Source organism: Oncorhynchus keta, chromosome 28, assembly GCF_023373465.1.
Source record: "Oncorhynchus keta strain PuntledgeMale-10-30-2019 chromosome 28, Oket_V2, whole genome shotgun sequence".
NCBI lineage: Eukaryota > Metazoa > Chordata > Actinopteri > Salmoniformes > Salmonidae > Oncorhynchus > Oncorhynchus keta.
This window is the reverse complement of record NC_068448.1, coordinates 21611699-21619718: the sequence shown is the minus strand read 5'-3', so window position 1 is coordinate 21619718 and position 8020 is coordinate 21611699. Positions and strand designations below refer to the sequence as shown.

At 43.4% G+C, this 8020-nt stretch overlaps 1 pseudogene; it reads left to right on the top strand.

Annotated features, from left to right (window-relative positions):
- The first annotated feature begins 232 nt into the window (after positions 1–232).
- On the top strand, positions 233–7666 carry LOC127913248 (uridine-cytidine kinase-like 1; annotated as a pseudogene).
- The last annotated feature ends 354 nt before the right edge of the window (positions 7667–8020 follow it).

Sequence of the window (8020 nt, the reverse complement as noted above, 5' to 3'; positions counted from 1 at the left end):
GGTTAGTTGTGAATTATATATGTTTGTCACAATGGTTCTTCTTGGAAGTATCCTATAGTGTACTCTAATTTGGGGCTTAATTGTAAATTGGATAGATTGTTGTGAAATACATTTATGGTGAAGGGCTCCTTATTTCAGACAAACAAAATGTAGTATGTACTTAACATTGGCCTGCATGATTTTTCTGTGACTCCAATCCACTACTGGTGAAGATCAACTACATTACCCACAATCCTCTTGAATACATGGCGCTGTCCACCAGCCGGCACCGAAGAGGGCAAGAGGAAGCTGAGTGCAGCGGGAAGAAAATGTCATCGCGCTCAGACAGGTACTGGTTCTAACAGCATAGACTATTTCATTCTTATACCTTGTATTAGCTGATGTTGTTTAAACGAAGCCTGAAATATATAACTATGTGCTGAGCACTGCATTGGATGTATGCCTTTCGTTGTAGCCTAATCTACTACGGCATCATTTGACCTCCCAGAGCTCACAGTGGTTTGCTTAGCTGTAACGTCCCACCTGCGCATAAACACACAGTCAAGTTGGGATTCATAGAATGTTTGAAGTTTTATACATTGAATTCAAATACCGGTTAACTGAGTCGGATATCAAGTTTGATCATTTACCAATGATCATTTTAATGCTGTGTGTCAGCTGCTCTGCCGTCGCCAATAAAGTATGTCACCAAGCAGTCGCGTAATAGGATCAGTCTAATAATGGACATCTGCCTTGGATCTAGCACATAACACAACAGAATGACGCTATTGCATTGCTCTGCTCTCAGTATGTATCTGCTGAAATTGTAGTATTTGAGTGTATGTAGATTTTTACAGTAATAACTAGGTAGCCTACACAATGGTAAAAAATGTGTGCCATCAATGGACACATGCTGAATGAAATGCAGTGGCCTGGCATTGTGCAAGGAAAAACTGTGATAAAAACATGATAAAACAGCAACTGTCAGCAGGTCAGAGACGAAACACTTGGGAACATGATTGCCCTGCAGAATATCTCTGTCCTAGCCTGGTCCCAGATCTGTTTGTGCTGTTTTGCTAATTCTTGCCAAACAGATCTGAGAACAGGCTATCTCTGTCAGGATCAGCATAGGAGATGAAGATTAGTAGAGGGCGTCCTGGTGTAAACAGGCCTCTATTAATAACAGTCACCAACTCTGTGATCCTTTTAAACACACTTAGACAAGGGAGGGAGGGAGGTGAAAATGCAGAGGTAAAAGGAGAAAATTGGTGACATTTTCCTTACTCTCCTCTGAACTGAGATTAGGGAAGAGAGAGGCTAGATTCAGTGGGTAGATTGTAAAACAGGCCTAGAGAGACAACCTCTAAAGAGATGACCAGACGTTGTCTCTCCCTCTAAAGTGCGTCAGGTGGATTGTAATCTCTTTTCTATGGGGTTAACTTTGACCACGTTTGCTGCCTCAGTAAGCGTTAGCCTGTGTGAGCTCTACTGTGTTAGTAGTGAGTACTGTAGTGAGTACTGTACCTGTTGGGCCTGAGCTGGAGCAGCCAGCCCTCCCTGTTTCGCTGCAGATATGACTCTGCCTGCATACACTGGAGCCAGAATCTCAGGCTGCTGGTCCACGGACGACCCGCAGGTAAGTGGTCTGTTTACATAGTGGTGTTGTATGCATGATTATTGGAATGGATGCTGTCTGTGTGTGAGCACTAAGAAAACACAGACAGGGCTGTGGAAGTCATTCTGCCTGTGTGTGTTGAGGGAGTTGGGATGAGTTGTCCCATCTCATGTCAGTTGAGACATACTGGTGATGAGAGAGGTACAGGGAAATGCAGGATCTATCTACCAAAAACATATGTGTTGAAACAAATCAAGATTTTTATGTTGGGGCTTTAGTGGTGCCTGAACGGTACTAAATGTGGATTTAGAGTCTGATGTAACCGCTAAGCTGTTTTTTAACCTTCAGTTGAGCTTGATAGTAAACAAGGGTGTGACGGAGTTGGTATAAACCTTATCAGTGACATTACCTACGAAAGGGACCATTAAAGTACTTTATAACACTCCTAAAAAACGTCCCTCCTTTTTCTTGTACTGTAATTGTACCCAAAGCTCTATGTCAATAACAGGTTAATGATGATATGATGATTGTTGTTTCACAGTGGTAGTGGGGAAGACTCGTTAGATCGTCTCCTGCCTGGCTCTCCTATCACGGCTCCACGCAGGAAAAGCACATCCCAGACTAAGACAGAGCCTCCCTGCTTCGCACCAGCACACGCACCATTTACACAGCCGGCAGACCCCTGGTATGATGAGCACGGTGCACAATCCAAAGAGGCCTTCGTCATCGGTACAACCGTTATGGGTGTATGCCTTATTTAATTGTCAGTGTGTGGAGTGTTAATTGTGAATGTTTTATGTTGTATGTGGAGTGTTGTAATGGTCTTTCCTTATTGTATGACTTGTTGTTGTACTTAAACATACATGTGTGTTTGTCTGCAGGGTTGTGTGGGGGCAGTGCGTCAGGGAAGACCACGGTGGCCAATAAGATCATTGAGGCTCTGGATGTCCCCTGGGTAGTGCTGTTGTCCATGGACTCCTTTTACAAGGTGAGAGACTGGCATTCAATTGGCTTGCTTGAGATTTAGCATCTGGACATGCTAATGTAGGTTAAGGGGAGTTCCTCTCCGTTCCTCACAACAGACTTGTTGACAGACACCCTTGTGATACTGTATGAATGAGCCTACCCACAATCCATCCCTCTTAATGATGTTAATCACATGTGAAGCACATGGGGAAGAGACTGTCCACAGCCTGGGTAATCTATTCCCACACTTCTTCCTTCCATCATGTCTGTTTATAGAACACCAGGAAACAACATGCACCCTAACCCATGGACTCAACATGCAAGCACACGCACACGTAAACGCAATCACACACACACACACACACACACACACACACACACACACACACACACACACACACACACACACACACACACACACACACACACACACACACACACAGGGTTGGTGAGTAACTGATTACATGTAACAAATTGTAAACAGATTACAGATACTTTTGAAAAATGTGTTGATTACTTCATAGATTAGATTTAAATTCAGAAAGGATGACACCTTTTCACAATGACATTCAATTCAGCATGAAAAAAGGCACAAGTTTAGGTTTGTTCCACCTGAGCAAGTCTGACCACAAGTCTGTTTTCTTCTAATGCTTCTTAAAGGGATAGTAATCCGAAAGTAAATTAAAGTATTCAGATTACGCTACTGAGTTTGGGTAATCCAAAAGTTACATTACTGATTACAATGTTGGACAGGTAACTAGTTACTGTAATGGATCACATTTAGAAAGTAACCTACATGAGCACATGCTACATGGGTAGGCAGCATTACAACTTTTTGTTTTTACACATTCACATTCACCTTCCCTTTACCCTATGAAAGATCCCATTGTGTTTCTGTGTCCATCCTTCCCTGAAGTTTGCTCTCCTGTACCCCCTAGGTTCTGACCCCTGAGGAACAGACCCTGGCAACCAGTAACGACTACAACTTTGACCACCCAGGGGCGTTTGACTTTGAGCTGCTAGTTGCCACCGTTAAGAGACTCAAACAGGGCAAGAGCGTGAAGATCCCAGTGTATGACTTCACTACACACGGCAGACAGAAAGACTGGGTGAGTGCAGAACCTGAAGGCCATGTACCAGGGGAAAACTCTGGATTCTCCTGATATATTTATCCACTGTAAATAAACAGAAGAAGGGTATAACTGGCAGCTGTTGCAGTTCTGAGCATTTCTGTTGTGTCTGTCTCTTCCCTGTGTAGAAAACTGTGTATGGTGCAAGTGTGGTCATCTTTGAGGGGATCATGTCCTTTGCAGACAAAGAGCTTTTGGAGGTAAGGCTGTATGATCATCACATGTTTATAACTTCTTTACTGAATCAGTTGAGTCATCTGTGACTGCAAGGTACAGGAACATAGTGCTCTATTGCTGCTCTGTTTGTCTCCAGCTCCTAGACATGAAGATCTTTGTGGACACTGACTCAGACATCCGGCTCGTACGTCGGCTTCGCAGGGACATCACAGAGCGCGGGCGGGACATCGAGGGGGTCATCAAGCAGTACAACAAGTTTGTGAAGCCTGCGTTTGAGCAGTACATTGAACCCTACATTCGACTGGCAGACATTGTTGTGCCACGAGGTGAGAGATGGAGCACTACCTGTTAGAAAGGTCAAAAGTGCAATATTTCTGCATTTTGGCATCTGCCGTTCTCAATATAATATTTGTTAGCCATTGGCAGCTAATACCAATATGAAGGCATATATATCCTGCTGATATACTATGGTTTCGTGGCCGATATTCTGTGCAGATATTTTTAATTATGTGGTAGCCATTTGAGCTACTGAAATGTTTCTCTCCAAATTAAAATATGGTGTTTCCAAGTCGAAATATGATTCCCTCTGCCAGGTGGTGGTAACATGGTGGCCATTGACCTGATTGTCCAGCATGTCCACAAGCAGATGGAGGAGGTGAGTGAGCAAAAGAACACTATACTCAGTAGACTATATACACTGAGTGTACAAAACATTAAGAACACCTGCTCTTTCCATGACAGACTGACCAGGTGAATCCAGGTGAAAACTATAATCCCTTGATTGATGTCCCTTAAATTCGTTAAATCCACTTCAATCAGTGTAGATGAAGGGGAGGAGACAGGTTAAAGTAGGATTTTTAAGCCTTGAGACAATTGAGACATGGATTGTGTATGTGTGCCATTCAGAGTGTGGATGGTCAAGACAAAAGATTTAAGTGCCTTTGAACTGGGTATGATAGTTGATGCCAGGCGCACCGGTTTGTGTCAAGAACTGCAACACTGCTGGGTTTTTCGTGCTCAACAGTTTCCCTAGTATCAAGATTGTTCCACCACCCAAAGGACAGCCAACTTGACACAACTGTGGGAAGCATTGGAGTCAACATGGGCCAGCATCCCTGTGGTACGCTTTCGAAACCTTGTAGAGTCCATGCCCTGAGGAATTGAAGCTGTTCTGGGGGCAAAGGGGTGGAGGGGGTGCAACTCAATATCAGGAATGTGTTCTTAATATTTCTGAGCTGCAGTGCGTGAGAAGATGGTGCCACACAGTGGCAGAATGCTGGAGTATCTGTAGAGGTATTGTGAGGGGATGAGTGACTGACATCTCTTTGCCTTTCTCGCTCTTTCTTTTTCTCTCTCGCCCTCGCTCTCTTTCTCTGTTTCATTCACCTTCTTGTACATTCTGTCTCGATCTCTCTTTCTCTCTCTCTTTGTGCAGCGTGAGCTCAGTGTCAGGTAGGCTTACACATGTCTCACACCTCCTCACTCCCTCCCCCGTATTTGAATTTTTGTAGTGGTGTTATTCACAATACCCCCACCAGGTGTCTCAGGGTGACTACATGGACTCCTTTTACTGAAGAACTAGTGGGAGAGCAGAACAGTGTCTAGTCATTGTCACCTATTCTATATGTATTCTCCTTTGTGTTGTTTCCTCCAGGGCGGTCCTGGCCTCGGCTCAGCAGACTCAGCCCCTCCCCAGACCCTCAGTGTGTTGGAGGGTACGCCTCAAGTTAAAGGCCTGCATACCATCATCAGGTCCGATCACATTCAAATAGAGCCAGTCTAGAATCAACACACTTTTTTTTTTTCTTCTTCTCATTCTCCTCCAACTAATTTGTGTAATTCAGGAATCAGGAGACCAGTCGAGACGAGTTCATCTTCTACTCCAAGAGGTTGATGCGCCTCCTTATTGAACATGCTCTAACATTCCTGCCCTCTCAGGTATGTGGACATTATTTACCAATGTTTATAGTGTATTCTACTGTAATATGTTATTTTGTTATATATGATTAGACATAATGTCGCTAACTTCATCCCTATTGTATCGTGTAACAGTCATGCACGGTACAGACCCCACAGGGCCAGGAGTATGATGGGAAGAGAAGCTTCAGTGGAAAAGGGGTGTGTACTGTACAGTCATTGATACTACTCCTGTTTCCCTGCACTATGTTTGGTATTCCTTTCTAGTAGTATGGATTTTGTGTGTTTGTCAACATGCTGAAGCTCCATCCTCCTCCCCCCAGATTACGGGTGTGTCTATCCTGCGGGCAGGGGAGACCATGGAGCCTGCTCTGAGGGCTGTGTGTAAGGATGTCCGCATCGGCAAGATCCTCATCCAGACCAACCTGGACTCAGGAGAACCAGAGGTACTTTAGAAAGTAACAGAATAGAATAGATCTTTATTGGCTGAAGAGAGGAGAAGTGGTCCTATTTAGAATAGTCACACTTACTCTATATCCACCTCACTGGGTGTCTTCCTAGTAACAAGATCTGCCTCCTCTTCCTGACCGTATCTCTGTGGTAACCCTGTTTCTCCTTCATCCCTGTCCAGTTGCATTACCTGCGTCTGCCAAAAGACATCAGCGAGGACCATGTCATTCTAATGGACAGCACTGTGTCTACAGGCGCTGCAGCCATGATGGCTGTACGGGTCCTATTGGTAAGGGGGCAGTAATAGACATCCCCATCCCATAATAACAGAGAGACCCTGTCTTCAGGATGAATCACTCATTGCTATAATAACCATAGAATTATAATTAGTATTTGTATTTCTATGATATTACTAACCATACTAAATGGCTGAGTTTTAAAGTGATGGCCATAGCACTAAATGTGTTGTGTTGTGTCTATGCAGGACCACGAGGTGCAGGAGGAGAACATTGCGCTGGTCTCTCTGCTCATGGCAGAGTTGGGGGTGCACTCGGTGGCCTACGCCTTCCCTAAGGTCAAAATCATCACCACAGCTGTGGACAAGAGTGTTGATGACTTCCTGCAAGTCATTCCAGGGATTGGTGGGTTTGGCATCGATATAGCTAACATGTCTTACCCCATACACTAGTACAAACCACTCCCTCCTGTTGTAACCCACTGAGCACAGATGTCAGTTCAACGTTTAGTTTTGATATACATTTGGTTGAGTTGTCAACTAATGTGAATTCAATGTGAAAACATTTCAGCATGTCATTGGATTTAGGTTAAAAGTTGGGTGAAAGAAAATAAAATATTAAATGCCCTTACGTTGATTACTTTTTGCATAACCATTTAGTTTTCCAAGTTGATTCAACCAGTTTTTGCCCAGTGGGAAGTCAGTAATGTTGATTGGCCTATTTAATTAGAATTCTGCTTCAATGACTACACCTTTCTGTAATCCACCTCAGTAATGTGCTCTTCACGGTGCTCTTCACGGTCTGATGTGTTGCTCCATGTATTTTAACTATATTTCTGTGTTTTCTGTCATTACAGGGGACTTTGGGGACCGCTACTTTGGGACAGATGGTGGATCATCAGGCTGGAGTGACGATGAGGAACAGGAGCGACCGAAACAACAAACATGAATGTGATTCTGTGAAACACAAGGTTAAAGGCTAGCCTTGTGAAACCAGACTGTGAATTTGTGATAATCAGGCTGGTTTAACAAGGCTAGTTAAGTGCAGGATTAACCAGCAACACCAATCAGATTCCATTGAGCTGCTATAGACAGACACAACAAATGGCTCTCTATAAACAAGACATTACTCCCATTTATGTACAGCAAGACATTTTGTATTCTATTTTATGGTACATATTAAAATATTTAAATGGAGGGATTATTGTTCTATTTATACAGTTGGATTGTTCAGTTCTGGACTGCTCAAGCAGAACATGTTTATATATGGGGCTACATGAAACTGAATCAGTTTCATCCCTTCTGAAGAGGATGCTATCTTGACAATTGCTATGCTATCTTGGTAATTTTATATGAAATAGATTATTGAAAGTTTGGTAGTGAAGCTTCCTAACCTTTAGGGGGAAGCATTGTTCAATTTTAGTTGCTGTGTTGCCATGTTGTGTGTGTGCACCCAGATACTCAAACCACACTAGAAATCATATGACGGTCTGCAATTGGTCCATTCTTTTTACTGAGTGAAATTACACATCATGTACTGGAAATTGCCCA